Source organism: Camelus bactrianus, chromosome 12 (genome assembly GCF_048773025.1).
Source record: "Camelus bactrianus isolate YW-2024 breed Bactrian camel chromosome 12, ASM4877302v1, whole genome shotgun sequence".
Lineage (NCBI taxonomy): Eukaryota > Metazoa > Chordata > Mammalia > Artiodactyla > Camelidae > Camelus > Camelus bactrianus.
In genome coordinates, this window is record NC_133550.1 from 35,771,114 (window position 1) to 35,794,048 (window position 22,935).

The window sequence follows — 22,935 nt, forward strand, 5'->3', positions numbered from 1 at the left end:
GTACCACATTCCAGTCCACCTCAGGTAAGAATTTTTTAGTCATTGTACTGCTGTAACATGTTAGGTTGTTACTACCATTCGTACATCATTAGAAATTGGATCCTTGTTGCCCTCTGACCAACAAGTGATACAATTTGAGAATCCCACTCTGAGGGTCTGTTTTCCAGCAACATTTCTATTTGCAGCAATCTTAATTAGGCTTTTCTCTTGAAGCAGACTCAGATAAGGATTTAGGTGCAGGAAGTGTATTTGCAAGGTAATCAAAGGAAGCCTAGGGAAGAAGTAGGTAAAAAGCTATGGGTTCTTTAGGTGGGAAACTGTCAGCATCAGTATGACTGTCCACAGCAGTGGTAAGAAAACTCACAGATGAGTCAAGGGCATATAGTGTGAGCATTAACAGGGTCTACTGCATGACTTAATAGAGTTATTGTGAAGAGTACAGATGTAAAGCAAGAACGCAGAAAACAGCACACAGAAATAAGGACTTAATAAATTTAGCTATTATTTTTATTGGTGGTTAATCATAATACGAATAGTTTTTATTTGTTTTGTTTGGTTTTGCAGTTTGAAAGGATTAATTCCAGGATACCTTTTAATTAGTGAACTCCTGATGCACTTGGAATATGACTTGATTTGTGAAAATTTTCAAGCTTTTCCAACTTTCCAAAATATATTTACTTTGTTAAGTGAGGTACACCCACAAGCTCTGACCTATGATTGAACTACTATAACAACGAGATGATGACTGGCCTTTATTTAGTCTTAATGACCTACGTACAGCATTTAGGTCCTGCCATAAAGTTGTTTTGTAGTTAACCTCTTTGCCCCAGCTTTTGTAATCTGTTTTACTTTGTTAACATGATGAAAGAAAATGAAAATTACTATTTTCCTCTATTTCAAAACAAACTAAATTATTTATGGGTCTTTTAGGCCTCAGAAAAATCCTTACTTAAGGTTCAAATGGCAATTAAAATTCTTTCTCAGAAGAAATGTCTGTTGCACTAGTGAATCAATGATATAAATTTAGAACACAAAATTTGATGTTTCCTATTTTTAAATTATTCTGTTCCTACTTATGTTTGATTTCATTAACTTTATTGAGGAAATGAAATTAATTTTTATTTTTTAAAATTAATTTTTCAAATGAACATTTCAAGGCAAAGCATGTAAGGCAAAATTTCCATTAATAATTTTACAGTTGAAACTTTTTGGAAGGAGGCAAATTAGAGGAGGAATACAAAAGAGTGAGAGTGATGGAGCAAAATACTTAATAGAGTTGTGCAAAAAAATAAGGGTCATGGAATAAAAAATGTTTATATTAATATTTCAGTTGAATAATGTATGTAATTAGAGAATGATAATAGTGGGCAAATTGCTGGAACAATTAATAAAGTAGTCATTTCATGTCACCAAGAGGACAATGAATTGAACTGTGGAAGAGAGCAAAGGTTAATTACAAACAAATCATGCCAGATAATTTAACTTCTTTTAGATATTCAGGCAAGTTCAATAAGTAAACAAAATCTAATGTGTTTAGGGTATATAGAATGTTTAATAATCTTCTTTTTTATGGATACATTAGATATGGTGCCATATGACATTTTATGAGTAAAGTAGAGAATGGTTATTTATAGAAATAACAGATCACATGTGGAAATAATGAATTAAAATAGAAATAATACTGATAGAAAATTTGAATAGACACATAGCTTTAATTAACATTCAAAATTGGTGAATTAAAATACTCTTTTTTTTTTGTTCTGCAGTAGTGATTTCCATTAATCTGTCTTGTAGCTCACTGATCGTTCTTCTGCCTCATTCAGTCTATTCTTGGTTCCTTCTAGTGTGTTATTCATTTCAGTAATTTTATTCTTCAGCTCTGTTTGGGGGTATATTTACAACTGTTTGCTAAAAATTTTGCTCTGTGCATCTGTACTCATCCTGAGTTCTCTGAACATCTTTGCCATCATTACTCTAAACTCTTTCTTGGATAGATTGTGTATCTTCTCATTACTTATTTCTTCTTCTGGGATTTTATCTTATGCCTTTGCCTGAAAGATATTCTTTTACCGCCCCATATTGTCTGTCTTTGTATTTTTAGGTAGGTTAGTTACATTTTTCAACCTTGGGGAAGTGGTCCTCTGTGGGAGACATCCTATGTGTCCCAGCAGTAAACTCCTCTCTTGTCACCCAAGGGTCAGGGTCCAGATGGTCCCAGTGTAGAATCTGGCCTGTGTTTGTGGATTCTTTCCACAGGCTTTGGGATTGTTGTTTTCTTATTTCTGTTATCTATCCCCTGGTGGATGAGGCTGGACTAGAGTCTTATGCAGGCTTCCTGGCAGGAGGAGTCGGTGCCTGCCCCCTGCTGGGTGAAGCTTGGTCCTGGCCCTCTGGTAGTGTCTAGGGGCATGTCTAGAGGCATTTGTGGCTCAGAAATTCGGCTGATGCATGGGGCTGTGTTCCCACCCAGTATGTTTTTTGGCCTGAGGCTTCCCAGCCCTTAAGCCTATAGGCTGTTGGGTGGGGCTAGGCCTAATGATCCAGTCATGTCAGCTTCCAGGAAAGCTCATGTAGATAAACACTCCTGAGTGTCTGCCACCAGCTTTTAGGTCCCTTGGGGGAGCTGCAACCTCCCCCTCGCCCCTTGCCCCCAGGAGACCTTCCAAAACCAGCTGGCAGGTCTGGTCCAGGTTCCTATGAAATCATTGCCTTTGCCCTAGGACCTGGTGCACATGCGAGATTCTGTGTATGCTTCCCAAGAAAATGAAGTCTCTGTTTCTCCCAGTCCTTTGGGCCTCCTGGAGTTAAGCCCCACTGGCCTTCAAAACCAGATGCCCTGGGGTCTCCTCCTCCCAATGCTGGAACCCTGGGCTGGGGAGCCTGACTTGGGGTTCAGAACTCTCACTCCTGTGGAAGGGCCTCTGTGACTTAATTATTCTTCAGTGTGTGGGTTGCCCATCCCGGTGGGTATGGAGCCCATTTATATCTTGAGCACACCTCTTCTACCGTCCCGCTGTGGTTCCCTCTTTATGTTTCCAGTTGAAGAAGATCTTTTTTGCTAGGTTCCAGTCTTTTTTTCAATGGCTGTCTAGCAGTCAGTTGCGGTTTTGTTTTAGTCGCCAGGAGGGGTAAGCTTGTGGTCCTACTACTGCACAACTTGACTGGGAATCCAAAATATTACTATTATCATTTATATATTTAAATTCATTTCCCTGGTTTAAGTCATTACATTAAGAAATTATTGTTAATATTTTTAGGTATGATAATGGTATTATAGTTATGCTTTTAAAAAGGGAGTCCTTGTCTTTTAGACATATGTACTGACATATTTACAGAAATGTTACGACACCAAGGATTTCCTTCAAAATGGGAGGGTGTATAGATGAAACAAAATTGACTGTGAGTTGGTGATTTTTGAAGATGGTGATGGGTGCATGGGGGTTTGTTATTACTATTCTGTCTACTTTTGAATATGTTTAACATTTTCATAATAAAAAGTTAATAAATCCTCTGGCATATACGTATATTGCTAATGGGTATAATTGAATGTCATAAATAGATATTAATTATGCTTTCTTTTTCCAGTTATAGTTAATACTTTCACAACCTAGTAACAATTATAGTCACAAAGACATAGGGCAGAAAATAAACCTTTTTTTTTTTTTTGGGCGAGGTTGTGGGCAGAGCACTCAGAATTTTAAGTAAGTGTTTGTTAACTAAATGTATTTTTAAGCCTATAAGATCTCGAAAAAGATGAGAGGATTAGAATTTGGCTGGCCTTGTTAGTTTATATCATGACTCAACACTGGAGTTTGATTCTTAGCTTTTGGTTCTAGGATTTTTCCCACTCCATCAGATGCTTGTCTACAAAAGTAGTAATGTAAATAAGTAATGTAAGATTCTTTTAGTTAACTCATGTGGAGACTCAGTTGTCTGTAGAGACCGATGGTGGGGTGGAGTGGGATGGGATGGGTAGCTGAAGTGGCAGCAGAGCACAGTGATCAAAGTTCAGATCTTAGCTCTGCCACCAACTAGCTGTGAAACCTAGTAAGCTTTATTATTTCACCACTCTCAGTCTCAGTGAATTGGGGAAAATAATAGTTCCTGTTGTGAGAATTAAAAGAAATAATGTATGGTAAAATGGATAGTAATATAATCTACTTTCTAGAGACTGTAAGATTTGCATGAGATTTTTAGGAAATAGTTGTATTTTTAGGAAATAGCTGGCACACAGTATTTACTCAGTGAATTCTTGATATTATTTTCATTGTTGTCTTATTATTATTACCATCTTCATACTATCAAGGCAGTGAGGAAGTTTTAATTTTAAAACTTCAGTGGATAAACTGAAGGATGATAATTGAGAACTCACTGTAAATCAGTATATATGTAAGTATGTGCGTATATATTACGTGTGTGTGTGTGTAGGCTGCCACATTAGATACCTTTTTTTAAAAACAGCTTTTTTGAGATCTAATTGTCATGCCTAAAAGTTCACCCATTTAAAGTATACAATTCACTTTAAAAAAATACATTCGTAGTTATGAAACCACCATAACAATCTAATTTTAGAATATTTTTATCATCCTGGAAAGAAATCCCTGTCTATGTTAGCAGTCAACTTTCCATTCCTCTCATCACCCAGCCTTAGGCAACCACTAATCTACTTTCTGTCCCTAAGGATTTGCCTATTCTGGACATTTCACATAAATGGAATTATACAATACGTTGTCTTTTATGTCTATCCTCATTCACTTAGCATATTTTTTCAGAGCTCATCCATGTTGTTACATGTAGCAGTGCTTCGTTTCCTTTTATTGCCAAATAATACCCCATTGTATGAATCTTTTCATACGTTACAGAATACTAAACATTTTCCTATATCTCTGTGTTTGGGATGGAAGATGACTAAATCAGCTCTATTCTAAGCAGATGGGTGAATTCTACACTTTTCTCAAGGAGTGTAATTGTAGCTTGAATCACCAACCAGGAAAAACAGTTGCTGTATACATGTACCTAACATTACCCAGTTGTGATTTAAGATGAGAATTATAGAGAAAGGAGAGAAGAAGGAAAGATAGGGAAAAAAAGGGGGAATTAAGACATGAGAAGAAAGAAAAAGTAGAGGTGAAGGGAATATTTCAGCAGGACTGGATGATTGTGCTCTAGGAAATTTCTGCAGTGAGAAAGAGGTTGACATTGGCTCCTTAACAACTTGAAGATTTGGAAAATCTATTGAATCATAACTTAATTAATTCAATAATGTTTGCTGCATTTTTTAGTATTAGCATAAATTTTGTCCTTCACCTAGTAGTTACAGGATAAATAAAATTCTCAGAAATTTAATAATTCTATATTGAATTGCAAGTTTCAGTTTCACTTCTATTCCTCCACAAAATTTCTTTTTTAAATGAAAGTGATGTTATTCAGATTTCAACTTTCCATGTTATAATTCAACTGTCTTTGCTACATTCCTACCTGAGATATTAGGTGATCAGTACCAGCAGGTCACTGTTAGTCAGAACTTTAAAGGAACCATAACTTTTTAAACACACCACTATTTTCCCTCTTAAGTCCTTTCAGGCCTAAATTCTGTGATTTGCTACCATGTTGTTACTTGTTACTCTTTTGGGTGAGCTGTAAGGCTAATACCATATTAACTAAATAAGATTTTTAAAGTTTTTTTTAAAAAAAGAATTTATATTGATACTCTTAAAGAATTAATATTGCCAGGTAGCACAAAAAGCTGAAAGTTATCTTCTACCTACCCCTTTGTTATGAGTAAATTCTGATTTTAAAAGAAGAGAATTAAAACAGAGAATGGCAAAGAACCACTTTAAATGCTATCACTTTCTGTTCACCTTGTCTTGGGCAGAGAAAAGTGTCCTTCCCTGCTGGTAGTTACGACAATGTACCAAATGTTACTTACAAAGAAACAGTTACATTTCTCTATGAAGCAGCTGAAACAGGAAATGACAAAACTTCGAGAACACAAACGGTACAGTATTACTTAATTGTTGAAAATTCCACCATAGGGCTAGCCATCACTGGTTTTACCACACCTTTAGATCTTCCTCAATTCACGCTTTTCACATTAGCAGCTACTGAGAACAAGCATGACGTATTTAGAGAACAGTAAGAACATCTGATTGCTGTAGCACAGGCAGCACTGGTCTGGGAGGTGGGAACAGGGGCTTTGGGGAGGGAAATAGCAGCCTGGAGAGGTGAGAGCAGCAGCAAACCTGGGGAAAATGTTATGCCTAGGAGAAATTAAACACAGAACTGATGGTGTTTAAAAAACCATCAGTGACTTCTGACGGGTTCAAGGGCTCATTATTTAGTTTAACATAGAAGGCTCACCATAATTCCCACTCCTGTATTCCTTTTGTTATAGCCATCATCACATTTTTTTCTGTACTCTAAATATGCCTTGCATTTTCTTGATTTTATGCTTGTTCTTATGCTATATCCTTACCTGGATACTTGACTGTACCCTTCAGTTTATATCTGTAAGCTCTGCCCTTGGGCAGTATTAACTTTCTTCTCTGTGGTCTGTAGCACCTTATGGACAACTTGTTATAGTATGGCATATTCCCTTACGGTTATTGTTTACACATCTTTCTCCCCCTAGACTTTACTTTCCTGAAGGGCAGGGACTATGTTTTATTCATGGTTATATTTTACACTCCTGGCACTGTTTGTGGCCTCCAATACATATTGGATGGAAGACAGAGATAGAATAGTGAAGTGCATGAAGAAGGAAATAGAAAAGTGAAAAGTATTATTTTAAAACAATTCTACCATATTGTTTTATTTTGAAACCAGTACTGTTTAACAATGTAAAGAAATGTAATTCTACAGATATTATTAATCAACTGTAAGACTAGAGAATTGTGAAAATATATGCCAGACTGCCCCAGAGTCAGCCTGAGGTAGAGGAAAAGAAAACGAGATGAATCTAGCCCAGTTCACTGGCAAAAAAAAAAAAAAAAAAATCCATCCAGCAGATAATGAATTATATTAGGTATGAAGCAAATTGTTATCATTTGTGATTCTAGCCAGTCCTCCCCTGAACAATATCTTGAGCACAGATTTCTGCTCAATGTATATTACTTCTCTGGAAAGCCATGTTTGGACAAAGTCTCAAAGAGGGTAATGTGGTATTAGAGTGAATTTTTAGTAACAGAAAGGTTTTATGATGAAGAAGACATAGTGATACACATAACTCGATTATTCACTTGAGCTCCTTTTCCCTTCTCTACCAATCCTAGTTCTGCATCATTCCTAACTGCCTGGATTGAGAACCCAGGCAGATTGACATTGCTGTTCAGATTGAGAACCAGACTTGGTTCATCCCAGTCTGCAAACAACTTTTTGGAGCTGTTCCAGATTTCAGTCAGTGGTCCTCAAACTTGGATGTATTCTATGATCCTAAAATGCTTGATAAAAAATATGGATGCCTGGACCACTCCTAAGAATTTCTGAACATGGCCAGAACACCTAAAAATTTTAACGTGCTCCATAATTTGAAAACCTGGTATGACTCTTTCATGTTTAATGTATCCCTGAGATCAAATAACTCTGTATCACTTCTTTAAGATTCAGCTATGCCTGAATTCTTCTAACATCCTTCAGAAGGTGAATACCTAGATGATACTTGTTATGGGCTGAACTGTGTCCCCTCCCAGATTTGTATGTTGAAGTCCTAACCCCTAGTTACTCAGAATGTGACTGTATTTGGAGATAGGGTCTTTAAAGAGACAATTACATTAAAATTAAGTCATTAGGTTGGGCCCTAATCCAATATAACTGGACTAGTATCCTTATAAAAATAGATTAAGACATTATGTGCACAGAAGCAAGACCATGTGAAGAACCAGGAAGAAGACAGCCATCTGCAAGCCAAGGAGTGAGACTTCAGAAAAAAACTTGCTGTATTATTGCTATTTAAATGACAGTGGGCAAAAATTAAGTAGACCTGATATGGTTGATGGAAATACATAAGTAAACTTTATATAATATAAATATATAAATATATTTTTAAAATGATCTCAGACTTCTGGCCTCCAGAATTATGGAGAAATAGATTTCTATTGTTTAAACCACCCAGTCAATGACACTTTGTTATGGTAGCCCTAGTAAACTAGTACAGTACTAATGCTTGTTGTGTATCTTCCATGTATAAGGCACTGTACAAGCATTTTATTGAATCCCCTAGAGTGTTGCTAGCTCTTGTGTGTGTGGAGGGAAAGAAGGAAGGGAGAGGTAGGTAAGGAACGAAGAGCCATTCATGAATGCTAAGGTATGTCCTCTTTCCTGTTGCCCACAGACTTTAGAGTTCCTTTCTTATAACTCTCATTCAGCAGGAATCAGTTGGTGTTCTTAATGCTTACTTCTTAATTGGCCAAACTTCTACTTGCTTCTAGATGTAGATGCATCTACATCTAGAAGATGGGCCATGGATATTAGTGAAGTCAAACAAATTAAAACTGACTGTTGATTGACATTCAGTTACCACTTGGTATTAATGTAGTTACAGGGTATTTTCTTTTCATGTGACTATAATCAGAGCAGTTCTAACTATTTTTTTTTTCCAGTTTAAACTAGTTAATTGGAATTAGCGAGAACAGAAAGACAGGGAAATAGGCCATTATCTAAACCTTAGTACTTTTTGATTGTCTCCCACTACCTCTATGAACTATTTTGGATGCTATATTGGAAATAATATTGTCAGTCATATTAGAAGTCCACTTTAAGGTTTTATTCTAACTCAACAAATATTTGAATATATTTGAATATTCAACAGAGAAAATAAATACATCAACAAAGTAATAGATAAATAAGAGGCAAATGACTATTTTGATTTGATACAACTTAGTAGTTCTGAATCTGAATAATTATTAGAATTACTAGGAAAGCATTTTTCAAGCTAGAGTTCCAGATTATACCTCAGATCAACTGATTCAGTGTTTTCATGCATAAGGCCTTTGATTCTGTGTTACAAAAGCTCCCTTATGGTCTCTCATGCTCACCAAGTGTGGAATACAGAGGTCTGATGAATCTTAACCATAGTGTGTGTAAAGTGGAAGTTGACAGTCAAGTAGAAGGAAGTAGAAGGATAGGTGATGGTCCATGTGCTAAAGTTTGCTGAATCAATTTTCAGAGTACGTGTACTACATATGTATGATTTTTAAAAAATTAGTGTGTCAAGATGTAATTGGAGTAAATGAAATAACGTTTTTAATTGAACTAAGTACTTTTAATGATAAATGACCAAAATCCAACTCAAATGAGCATAATATGCATTAGCTCATGGCATGGAAAGGGCTGAGGTAGTACCTTTAAACTATCCAGTGCTATCCAACACAGTAGACACTAGCCATACATGGCTATTGGTCACTTGAACTATAGCTAGATTTGCTCTAAGTGTAAAATACACACTGGACTTCGAGGGCTTAGTGTACAGAAAGAATATATTCTATCTTATTAACAATTTTTTATACTGAATGCATGTTGATGATAATATTTTGGATCTATTGGGTTAAATAAAATATATTTAAAAATTAATTTTACCTTTTTACTTTTTAATATGGCTATATCTGACTCACATTATGTTTCTGTTGGGCAGCACTGCTCTGGAATCATTGGAAATTGGGGCTCTATGCCTCTAGGACTCTGTCTTTCAACTGGGCTTCTCTCTGGGTGTTGGCCTCATTCCCTCCAATTGCTGAGGACTTTTCTTCCAGATGTGGGAACCATGCTATTAGCAGCCCTGGGCCTTTACAGGATCTCTGCTAAAGAGGAAGGGGAACTTTCCTTCCAGATCCTATTTTGAAAATCCTAGGGAAGAATTTCAATTGGTACAGCTGGAGTCCTGAACCAATCACTGTGGCTAAGATACTGATTGGTTGCATCTGGGCCAGGTGTCCAACCCTGCAGCTGGGTCAGGGGCTATTATAAAACTGTTAGCCATTAGCAGATCTAAATGGGTAACTTAAGGGAGGAATTTCCCTCTATTTCCCCAAACAATAATAATAGGTAACATTTATTGAGTGCTACTATGTAGTAGGCATTGTGTTAAGCATTTTTACATAGATTGCCTCATTTAATATGTGTAACAGCTATTTTGAGGTAGTCTGGTAGGCATCTCAGATGTAATAAATCTTGAACCCCAATCTTCTCCTGATTTTTCCAGTCTTAATAAGTAGATGAACAGCTACACAATTACTCAAGCCAAATAACCCAGGAACCATCCCTGATTTGTTCTCTCCTTGCCCTTTCCTTCCATTCATTTATCTATCTTAAATGGTTAACTCTTCCTTTTTCCATATTTATTCTTACACAGCAGCCAGAATTATATTTAAAAAACGTAAAGCTTAAATAAATCACTTCAGTGAATGAAATGTAAACTCCTTCCCATAACTGGTGAGGCCCATCATGGTCTGGCTTCTGTTTAGTTTTACAACTTAATCTTGGGCTATACCCCTCCTCATTCACCATGATTCAGTTACATCAGTCTCCTTTAATGCCAAGCTCTTTTATATCTCTGGCCTTCCCTCTTCCTGAAGTGATTTTCTAGTTCTCTGGGTGGCTGGCTGGTTCTTATCCTTTATATCTCAGTTTAAATATTAGCTCCCCAAGAGAGGCTTTATCTTGAACATCGTATAGAAGGAGGATCTACAGTTACTCTTTTATTATCTCATCACACTATTTCTTTTATAGCACTTATCATAATCTATACTTCTCTTGTTTTTTTTAATCATCTGACTTCTTTACTGTATTGTATAAACTTCATTATTATATCAGCCTTTTCTATCTTATTCACTGTTCTAATCTCAGGACCTGTATAATGTCTGATAACATAGTAAGTGTTCAATAAATTGTTGTTGAATATGTGAGTGAATATTTTACAAATGAGAAAACTGAGGCTTAGAGAAGGTAAATAACAAGAAATTTAGTATGAAGGGATAGAAACAGGTTTTAAACATGAACAGCTTGATTTCAGAGCCCCCACCATTAATTGCCAAGCCAAAAGAAGGGAATGTTGTAGTGGGCAGACACAACAATAAATGTCTTTCTAATGGGACAGTGTGGTAGAAAGCACTGGTCTTAGTATCAGAAGTTTTGTCTTCATTTCTGGTTCTGTTGACAGGAGTGAGAAGACCCCATCCAGTCCACATGACTGGAGGTGGAGGAGGGATGTTATTCTAACAACTGGGAGCTGTACTAGAATTGGAATAATCCCAGGGAGGAGTGAGAGTAAATACCAGTTGTCCACCACAGGTTTCTAATATGTTCCCACAGTGCACTGAGAAGCTACATACACCTTTTCCGCAGAAGCCATCTCTTTTGTCACTATTTTTTGCAAATAACTTAAAGTTTTGAAATTGTAATATTTTCTAAGGGGTATTAAATTTGGAATGAAATTGTGGGGACAGCTGGCATCAAGATAATTGCTAAATGTGAAGTCTGACAGCACAGACTGACAGTTGTGAGAATATGATAATATTTTCTACTTTAATAGATGCAGAATCATGGATGGACTGGATGTTGAGATTTTTTTCTCCCTTCTCAGTATAAATGATTCTCTCCATTTATTCTAAAAGTATATATAATAATTGTTCTCTAGCTATATTGTAAACTAGGGTTCAGGTTATAGCATTTGGTTTTCCTGGTACAAGTTATTTCTAAGAACATCTATTTTTTAACTCATGATTTTTTTCTAGAAAAAAATCAGTGATTTTGTCCATCAGCTGCTTATCAACTTGTCAGCTCAAAGATAATTTACTTTTCCAGAGGATAATTATACTTTAGAGGGGAAAGTTTCATTCTTCAGAAGTGAACAGTGTAGTTAGAGGAAAAGGGTTATAAGTAATAGTGAAATATGGGCCTGAAATTTAGAGATTCAACATTTCTTTCTGATGAGATCTGATTTACTCATGCATTGGATACATTCTTTGTCAAACATTAACTGAACATTTCTATTTTATGAGAAATGAGGATCGAATAGAGTGGAAAGTATACAGGACCCAGCAATCAGAAGACCAAGGTTCTAATCCTGGCTATGCCTCTTGATAACTGATTTTGACAGAGACAAGTATCCTTTATGGAGTCATGGTTCTTCCTTGACTTTAAAATGGGGATAGTATAATCTTTCCTCTTGTCTTTCAGGATTATGATAAGAGTTGAAAGAGTACAGCTCTCCAAATAAATGTGAAATATTTTTATTATTATTATGTTCATGGATCTGCTTCATATAGGAGATTTTTTTAAAAATCACTATTTGTTTTACTATTCTTTGGTTTACCAATCCATTTCCTGGAATCTTTTTTTTTTTTTAAATAAGACTTTGGTTTTTTTAGGACAGTTTTTGATTTACAACAAAATTGAGAGAGAGGTATAGATATTTCCCATTTATCCCCTGCCTCTACATGTGCATAGCCTCCCTCGTTATTGACATCATTCACCAGAGTGGAAGAGTTTTTTAACCAAGAATGAACTTACATTGACACATCATAATCCCCCAAGTCCACAGTTTATCTAAGCGTTCTTGGTATAGTACATTTTAAGGATTTGGACAAATGTATGACATATATCCAAATGTATGCCATAATAATGACATATATGTATATATGTGTCATTATTATAACACAGAACATTTTCACTGCCCTAAAAATCCTCTGTCCTTTGCCTGTTCATCACTTCTGTTCTCCCCTCCACTCAGCCCCCAGCAACCACTGATCTTATTATTCCCACAGTTTTGCCTTTCCCAGAAAATCATATAATTAGAATCATAGAATATGTAGCCTTTTTAGATTGGTTTCTTTCACTTGGTAATATGCATTTAAGGTTTCTCCATGTCTTCATGGCTTGATAGCTCATTTCTTTATAGTGTTGAATAACATTCCACTGTCTGAATGTACTAGTTATCCATTCACCTACTGAAGGACATCTTGGTTACTTCTAATTTTTAGCAGTTATAAACAAAGCTGCTATAAACATCTGTGTACAAGTTTTTTGCGTGGACATAAGCTTTTGGTTTCTTTGGGTAAAAACCAAGAAGTATGGTTGCCGGATTTTATGTTAAGAGTATATTTAGTTTTGTAAGAAACTGCCAAGCTATCTTCCAAAGTAGCTGTGCCATTTTACATTCCCACCAGCAATGCATGAGAATTCCTGTTACTCCACATACTTGTCAGCATTTGGTATTGTCAGTATTCTGGATTTTAGCCATTCTAGTAGATGTGTAGTGGGATCTCATTGTTTTAATTTGCATTTTCCTGATAACATGTGATGTGGAGCATCTTTTCATGTGCTTATTTGCAATCTATATGAATTCTTTGGTGAAGAGTCTGTTGAAATCTTTGTCCTACTTTTTAACTGGGTTATTTGTCTTCTTACTAATTTTTAGTTTTAAGAATTCTTTGTGTATTTTGGTTAACAGTCCTTTATCAGATGTGTCTTTTGCAGATATTTTCTCCTAGTCTGGACTTGTCTTCTCATTCTCTTGACATTGGCTTTCACAGAGCAGAAGTTTTTCATTTTAATGAAGTCCATCTTAACAGTTATTTCTTTCCTAGATCATGTCATTGGTAGTGTATTTAAAAAGGCATTACCATACCAAAGATAAGTTAGGTTTTCTCCTGTGTTATCATCTAGGATTTCTATAGTTTCACATTTTACATTTTAGGTCTCTGCTCCATTTTGAATTAATTTATTTGAAGGTTGTAAGGTTTGTGTCTAGATTTATTGCATGTGTATGTCTGGTTGTTCTAACATCTGTTGAAGAGACTATTTTTGTTTCGTTGTATTGCCTTTGCCCTTTTGTCAGTTGACTGTATTTATGAGTGTCTGTTTCTGGTATTTCTATTCTTGTTCCATTGAACTATTTGTCTATTCTTTTGCCAACACCATACCACCTTGATTAGTGTAGGTCTTGAGGTAAGGTAGCATCATTCCTCCAACTTTGTTCTTGTCCTTCAAAATCATTTTGGCTATTTTGGATCTTTTGTCTCTCCATTAAACTTTAGAATTAGTTTGTTGATATCTATAAAACAGCTTGCAGGGATTTTGATTGGGATTATGTTCAATCTATAGATCAAGTTGGGAAGGACTAACATCCTGGTGATATTGAGTCTTTCTATCCATGAACTTAGTCTTCTATTATTTAGTTATTCTTTTATTTTGTTCATCAGAGTTTTGTAGTTTTCTTTATAGATTTTGTACATATTTTGTTCAGTTTACACCTAAGGTTCCATTTTGGGGGGTGTTAATGTAAATGGTATTATATTTCTAACATCAAGTTCCATGTTTTCATTGCTCATGTATAGGAAAGAAATTTACTTTTGTATATTAACCTTGTGTATTCTGCAACTTTACTATAATTGTTTATTAGTTTCCAGAAGTTTTTTGGTTTATTCTTTTGGATTTTCTACATAGATGATTATGTTATCTGCAAAGACAGTTTTGTTTCTTTCTTCCCAATCTATATACCTTTAATTTCCTTTTCTTGCCTTATGGTGGCAGCAAGGACTTTTATCACAATGTCAAAAAGGAGTGGTGAGAGGAGACACCCTCACCTTGGAACCTGATCTTAGTAGGAAAGCTTTAAGTCCATTAAGTATGATGTTAACTGTAGGTTTTTTGTAGATATTCTTTATCAAGTTGAGAAAATTCCCCTCTATTCCTAGTTTACTGAGCATTTTTATCATGAATGGGTGTTAGATTTTGTCAAATGCTTTTTCTGCATCATCTTTATGAACATGTGATTTATCTTTTTGAGTATGTTGATATAATAGGTTACATTAATTGTAGGTTATCTGAATGAGCCTAAATCTATTAAATAAATTGAATCAATAACTAATAACTTTCTAAAACAGAAAGCACCAGGTCCGGATGGGTTCACTGGTGAGTTCTGCCAAACTTTTAAGGGAGAAATTGCACCAGTTTTCTACAGTCTATTTCAGAATAGTAGCAGAAGGAATACTTCCCAATTCATTCTATGAGGCCAGTATTAACCTAATACCAAAACCAGACAAAGGCATTACAAAGAAAGAAAACTATAGACCAGTATCTCTCATGAGCATAGATACAAAATTCTAAATATTAGCAAATCAAATCCAAAAAAGTATAAAAAGAATTACATACCATGACCAAATGGGATTTATTCCAAGTATGAAAGGCTGGTTAAACATTGGGACAGGATGGCTAGAGTGGGCTGGAGTTGGGTATTTCCCTTTTCCAGTATCATGTCACATATTGATTATTTATTTTCTGTGTGAGAACAATTAAGATTTAGTGTCTTAGGAACTTTGAAATTTATAATACAGTATTGTTGACCATAATAACTATGTTTTGCACTAGATCTCCCGAGCTTATTTATCTACTACTCATAAGTTTGTACCCTTAAATAACTTCTTTCCAGTTCCCCTACTCCCACCCCTGGTAACCACCATTCCACTTTCTGTTTTCACAAGTTCAGTTTTTTTTGGATTCCACATATAAGTGAAATACAATGTATATCTTTCTCTGAGTTAACTTGCTTAGTATAATGCCTTCAAGGTCCATCCATGTTGTTGTAAATAGCAAGGTTTCCTTCTTTCTCATGGCTGAATAATATTCCATTTTGTATATATACCACATCTTCTTTATCCATTCATCTGTTCACAGATACTTAGGTTGTTTCCTTATCTTGGCTGTTGTGAATAATGCTGCAGTGAACATGGGTGTGCAGAAATCCCTTTGATTTCAGTTAATTTGTATATTTACCCAGGAGTGGGACTGCTGGATCATGTAGTATTTCAATTTTTAATTTTTTGAGGAAATGCATACTGTTTTCCATAATGACTATACTAATTTACATTCCCACCAACAGTGTATAAGGGTTCCCTTTTCTCCACATCCTTGCCAATGTTTGTTATTTCTTGTCTTTTTGATGAAGTCCACCCTTGGAGTTTTTAACTCTAAGATTTATCTACCAAGCCTCCAGCAATTCCTCAGTTTATAGTTCTGGTTTTTCTACCTTGGCACTGGTTCCCATGGCAATTTCTGCTGGTGAATCTTTGCTCTGTTAAGCTGTGACGCCCTGTATTCTCCTCTCTCTCCAATGTTGGGGGCAGTGGTTTGTCCTGTGTCTTCCTCTCCCTTATGGATCTGAGAAGAGCTGTTGATTTTTAAGTCTGTTCAACTTTTTACTTGTTGTTAGGATGAAGCGGTTATTTACAAGCTCCTTACATGTGGAACTAGAAACCAGAAGTCTCCTGGGAATCATTTTAAGGCTTTGTTAAGATTTAAAGTGCTTTAAAATTCCCTGAAGATAAATTATAAATAGCAAGGGAATTATTATTGCTTACTTCTTGTCAATTGTTATTTATTTCCTAAAGTGGAAGTTTTAAGAGATGCTAGTTTGGCTTTTTAAATATTCTCTATAAATAATCCTGACTTTAAGACAGTGTAAAGTTCTTTGAGAATATAACAAAGTGAAATAACCTTCTTCCTCTAGAATTGAAATATGCATATAATTTACAGAAATATTAACAATTGATATGATGTTTATAAAATGAATATTATACTTAATAATATGATATATACTTCACAGTTAGAGATAGATCTGTAGTCTGTAACATTAGACTTTTAGGGGTACCAGGTAATTTAATATATCAAAATAAATGTAATATTTATTTAGATTTCTGGTTGAACACATACCTCAATAAATGTAGGAGATGGCTGTGAAGGAAAGAACGTTAGACTAGGATAGGATTCAGAAGAATTGAATTCTAACAGTAAGAAGTATAGTTTAGTGATTAACTGGATAGTTTTTTGAGGCAGTCTGGTTTTTGAATCCTACTTCTGCCAACTTTTGCTAATCTTGACCTTTTTTTGACCTTGGGCAAGATTTTTCATTTTTTAAACCTTAGTTTATTCAACTTAAAAAAAGGTGAAAGAGGTGAAAGGCCTATGTGCAGAGAACTAGAAAACATTGATTAAGGAAATTAAAGATGATTTAAAGAAATGAAAAGATATCCTATACTCTTGGATTGGAAGAATTAATGTTGTTAAAATGGCCATACTACCCAAAGCAATTTACAGATTTAATCTGATTTCTAATATATTACCCAGGACATTTTCCACAGAACTAGAACAAATAATCCTAAAATTTATATGGAATCACAAAAGACACAGAATTGCTAAAGCAGTATTGGAGAAAAAGAACAGAGCTGGAGGAATAACCTTCCCAGGCTTCAGACAATACTACAGAGCTACAGTAATCAAAACAGCATGGTATTGGCACAAAAACAGACATATGGATCAATAGAACAGAATAGAGAGCCCAGAAATGAACCCACATACCTATGGTCAATTAATCTTCGACAAAGGAAGCAAGAACATATGATGGAGAAAAGACAGTCTCTTCAGCTGGACAGCCACATGCAAATCAATGCAGTTAGAACACACCCTCACACCATACACAAAAATAAACTCAAAATGGCTTTAAGTCAAAAATAAAGTAAGACACTGTAGACCTCCTAGAAGAGAACATAGGCAAAACATTCTCTGACTTAAATGTGAGCAGTGTTCTAGGGCAGTCTACCCAGGGAATAGAAATAAAAGCAAAAATAAACAAATGAGACCTAATTAAATGTATAAGCTTTTGCACAGAACAAAACAAAAAGACAACCTATGGTATGGGAGAAAATATCTGCAAATGATGTGACTGACAGGGCTTAATTTCCAAAATATACAAACAGCTCATACAGCTCAATAACAGGAAAACAAACAACCTAATCCAAAAATGGTCAGAAGACCTAGACAAGTATTTCTCCAATGAAGACATACAAATGGCCAATAGGCACATGAAAAAATGCTCAATATTGCTGATTATCAGAGAAACGCAAGTCAAAACTACAATAAGTTATCACCTCACATCAGTCAGAATGGCCATCATTAAAGTGTCCACAAACAATAAATGCTGGAGAGGATGTGGAGAAAAGGGAACCATTCTACCTTGTTGTGGGAATGTAGTTTGGTGCAGCCATTATGGATAACAGTATGGAGATTCCTTAAAAAACTGAAAATAGACTTATCCTGTGATCCAGCAGTCCCATTCCTGGGCTTTATTCAGAGGAAACCCTAATTTGAAAAGATATGTGCACCCCAATGTTCATAGCAGTACTATTTACAATAGCCAAGACATGGAAGCAACCTAAATGTCCATTGACAGATGACTGGCTAAAGCAATTGTGGTATATATATGTATATATTATATATATATATATTACTCAGCCCTAAAAAAAAATAAAATAATGACATTTGCAGCAACATGGATGGACCTGGAAATCATCATTCTAAGTGATGTAAAGTCAGAAAGAGAAAGAAAAATATCATATGTTATAACTCATATGTGGACTCTAAAAAAAAAAGAGACACAAATGAACTTATTTACAAAACAGAGACAGACTCACAAACATAGTTACCAGTGGGGGAAATGGGTGGGAAGGGATAAATTGGGAGTTCAAGATTTGCAGATACTAACCTATGTATAAAATGGATAAACAGTAATTTTATACTGTATAGCACAGGAAACTATATTCAATATCTTGTAGTAACCTATAATGAAAAAGAATATGAAAAGGAATATATGTATGTATATGTATGACTGAAACATTATACTGTACACCAGAAATGGACACTATATTGTAAACTGACTATACTTCAATTTTAAATGAAGAGGAATATACATATGTATATGTATGACTAAAACATTATACTGTACACCAGAAATTGACACAACATTGTAAACTGACTATACTTCAATAAAAAAAGAAAATAAAAACAAAACAAAAAACCCCCAAAATACCTTCATTGTGCTCTTTTGTAGTCAACCCCTCTCCCCCACCCTAACCCCTTGCAGACATTGATCTTTTTTCTGTCCCTGTATTTTTGTTTTTTCCAGAGTGTCATATAAATGGAATCATATAGTATGTAGTGTTTTGTTTGGCATCTCTGACTTCACATAAAGCATTTGTGATTCATCCTTGTTGTAATCAATGGTTCATTCATTTTTATTGGTGAAAAATATTCCTTTGTATAAATATCACAATTTGTTTATCCATTCTCCAGTTAAAGGACATTTGCTTTTTTTCTTCTGTTTTTAGTGTTTATGAACAAAGCTACTATAAATATTCATATATAAGCTTGTGTGAAAATAAATATTTCTCTTGGGAAATACCTGAGAGTTATCAGTCTTCTCCTTTATGGTTAGTGCTATTTGTGTCCAATTTAAGACATTTTGCCTACATCAAAGTGATGAATTATTACTCTATGTTAACTTTTGGAAGTTTTATTATTCTTGTACAGTTAGATGTGTTATTTATTAGGAATTGATTGTTAGAAATGAGTTATGTGTCAATTTTCATTTCTCCATATTGGTATTCAACTGAACTAGCACCAGTTATAGAAAAGACTATTCTTTTTCTACTGTTCTGCAAAGCAATGTTTAAAATATATATAGGGGGTCTATTTTATACTCTCTTCTATTGGTCCATGTATTTATCCTTGTGCCAATTCAACACTGTCTTAATCACTGCAGTTATCTTGATGTCTGATGGCATGCCTCTTCCCATCTCTTCAAGATTGATTTTTTCCTATATTATGTCTATATTCAGGTTGTCAATTTCCAGAAAAAATCTGCTGGGTTCTTTTTTTTTTTTTTTTTTTTTTTTGGAACCACATTGAATCTATGGAGAAATATTAGCAAACTGACATATTTTCAATATTTAGTTCATGAATATGGTATACCTCTCTAACTATGTAAAGATAAATTTCTTTTTAAATTTTTTCCAGCTTTATGAGGTATGATTGACAAAAAAAGTATATATTTAGGTTGTAAAGCATGATTTTTTTAAAGGTGTAGATGTGATGATTTAATATACATGTATATCTAAAATAATATTCTATAGTGTTCTCTGTTCAGATCTCAGATCTTTTATTAGTTTTATTCTTAAGTATTTTATATTTTTGATGTTATTATAAATAGTGTCATTTAAAATATTTTTTGGTTTTTTGCTGCTGGTGTCTAGAAATGATTGATTTTTCTAATCCCGAACTCAAACTCAGTGATCTTGCTATATTTCCTTATTAATTCTAATAAATTATCTGTATATTCCTTTGATTTTTCTACATGATGATAGCAATTTTATTTCTTCCTTTTCATTGCTTATATTTTTTATTTCTCTTTTTTGCCTATTGCACTGGCAAGGACTTCCTGTAAATTGTTGAGGACAAATGGTGTTAGTGACATTTTTAATTTAGTTTCCAGTCTCAAGAAAAAAGCTTCCATCACTTCACATACAATTAGGTGTAATGGCTACTGTAGTTTTAATTTTTATTTATTATTGAAATATAATGTATGCATAGGAAAGTATGCATATAGTATTTTTACAGCTCAATGAATTCTTATAAACTGAACCCATTTGTGTTATCAGTAGTCAGATCAAGAAATCAGCCCTCCTGAAGCTCTTCCCTGACTCATTTCCGTTGACTGCTCCCAGAGATAACCACTCTCCTAACTTCTAAGTGCTTTAATTTTTTTTTTTTAAATATAGAAACTCTTCTATCAGTCTAAGCCGGGTCCATTTTATTGCTAGTTTGCTAAAGAGTCTTTTTTTTTTTTTAAATCATGAATTGGTGTTGAATTTTAAAGTGCTTTTCCTGCACCTATTAAGATGATAATATAATTTTCTTCCTGTTCTGTAGTAAATTACATTGCATTACTAGAATAGACCCAACTTGATCATCCCTTTTATATTATAGGATTTGATTTCCTGATATTTTGTTCAGGAGTTTTGCACCCATGTTCATGCCTGGGATTCACCTTTGATTTTGCCTTTTTGCAGTATCTTTGTGAGGTTTTGGTATTATGTTATCCTGGCCTCAAAAAACACATTTGGAAGTATTTCCTGTTTTTCTGTTCTGTTATTTCTGGTGTTATTTCTCTTAAGAATTTGGAAGAATAGAAAGATCAGTACAAAAAAATTGTCTATGAGATGGATTAGAATGGGGAGGAAATGGAGGTAGGGAGTTCCACTGGTTTGTGTTATAATTTTGATATAAGTTGATGGTGGCTTTGATGGCTAGGTTGGTGGCACAGAAAGGGAAAAGACAAATAATAACAATATTAACAGCATCTTGATTCATATAGCATTTTATAGCTTAAAAATTGCTTTCCTTTGATCTTTACAGTGGCCTTGGTGAGTAAAAGATTTGATAAAGGATGGGTTGAAGATAACTGTAAGATTTGACCTTTAAGTTACTGAGACACTACTGTGCCACTGACTTAAGGATGTCAAGTTATTTCTTTTTTTCTTCTTGTTTAGGAAGGATTACCAAACATATGTGTTCTCTTCTTCCTTGAACCACCTTTCAATGAAAAAAGAAGTATAAAAATAAAAGTAAATAAATGGTGATGCTAGAAATCAAGGAGAATGACCTAAGGAGACCATTATTCCCTTATCTGTAAAATGATAGGCTTAGATTAAGTGATCACTATGTTTTTCAGATTTCTAAACTTCTATTTATTATATGAGCTAAATCACAAATTTAGGTCTTCTTAGGCAGTTTATTTCATAGATGAGACCTGGGAGGAAAAGTATTAGTATCCTACCTTTAACAATTAACTTTTTGACAAATTACTGTTAACATAATACTACATTTTTGGGAAAAAGTATTGGAATAAGGGGTAGTGGTATTGAAAATGCTAAGAAAGTAGTCAACATTTAAGCCAGAATATGAGCCACTTAAATTACTTGACTGCTTGAGACAACAAATGCACAAACAAATCAATGCCACTAACATTAATATAAGAAAGTTGAGTGATGGGGAAATATGGCAGGGACCACTGGGAACAAAGGGAGTTCTCATAAAATGAGCAAAAAAAAACCCCAAAAAACAAAAAACAAAAACTCCTCTAAGTCCTGTATATTTGATAAAAGAATTATGGTATTTCTGTAATAGAGCCATGAAAACTATTCTAGTACAGCGTAATTTCATTTAAAGTATTTGTATTTTTCAATTAGGAAGACCAGGCACAAAGTTAGGCAAAATGACTTCAACTACATCTTAGGAGTTCCTAGGTTGCCAGCAATAGACACCAACTCTAGCTAAGGAAGCAGAAAAGGAGTTCATTGGGATGTTTTTGGGTGGTTCCCAGAAGGGGCTAGAGACCAGGCTTGGGGCAGCATTAGGTCTCTTAACAGCAGGATCTTGTCAATAGTCTTGTTAGATCTCCAGTTCTGGAATTTTATCTTTTTTTTTTTTTAACTGAGTGAAAGATTCTTTAGATTATACAGTGCTTTAAAATTTTCAAAAGTTTCACACACGTGATTTCATGTAGTCCCAAAATAACCCCCTCTTTTTCCCCTACCCTACATTGCCCCTCCTCTTCTCCTCTCCCCAGGGGTAACCACTAGTTTACTCTTTACATCTGTTAGTCTGCTTCTTTTTTGTTTTATTCTCTAGTTTGCTTTTTAGATTCCACATATAAGTGATACCGTACAGTTACTTGTCTTTCTCTGTCTGACTTACTTCACTTAGCATAATGAGATTCTCTCATTTGCATATCTTGGGTTATTGCTCATCTCTGTTGAGGAGAAAGCTAGCATGTTATTGTCTCAGCAAGAATGTATACAACAGGGAAGAGGGAGTTATCTGAAATCAAATGAGGTACTATTACCAAAAGAAGGAAGAAGTAGATTCTAGGCAGCAAGACTCCCACTACAGAGGTCTAAGTAAAAGAATTTCTCATTTATATTTAAATGAAGGTTACATGTAAACAAATTTCCCAAAACTATAAATAGCTTTCACTTGGTTCTAAGCATTCACAGGGGCCAGGATTTCCCAACTACTCTTTTCCACTCTCTTCAGGATGTCTTAGCCTTG

At 34.7% G+C, this 22,935-nt stretch overlaps 1 protein-coding gene across 9 annotated transcripts in view; it reads left to right on the forward strand.

The window, feature by feature from the left end:
* Positions 1-22,935, forward strand: part of ANKS1B (ankyrin repeat and sterile alpha motif domain containing 1B) — an 860,784-nt gene that overhangs the window by 54,385 nt on the left and 783,464 nt on the right. The gene's annotated exons all lie outside the window — the stretch shown is intronic.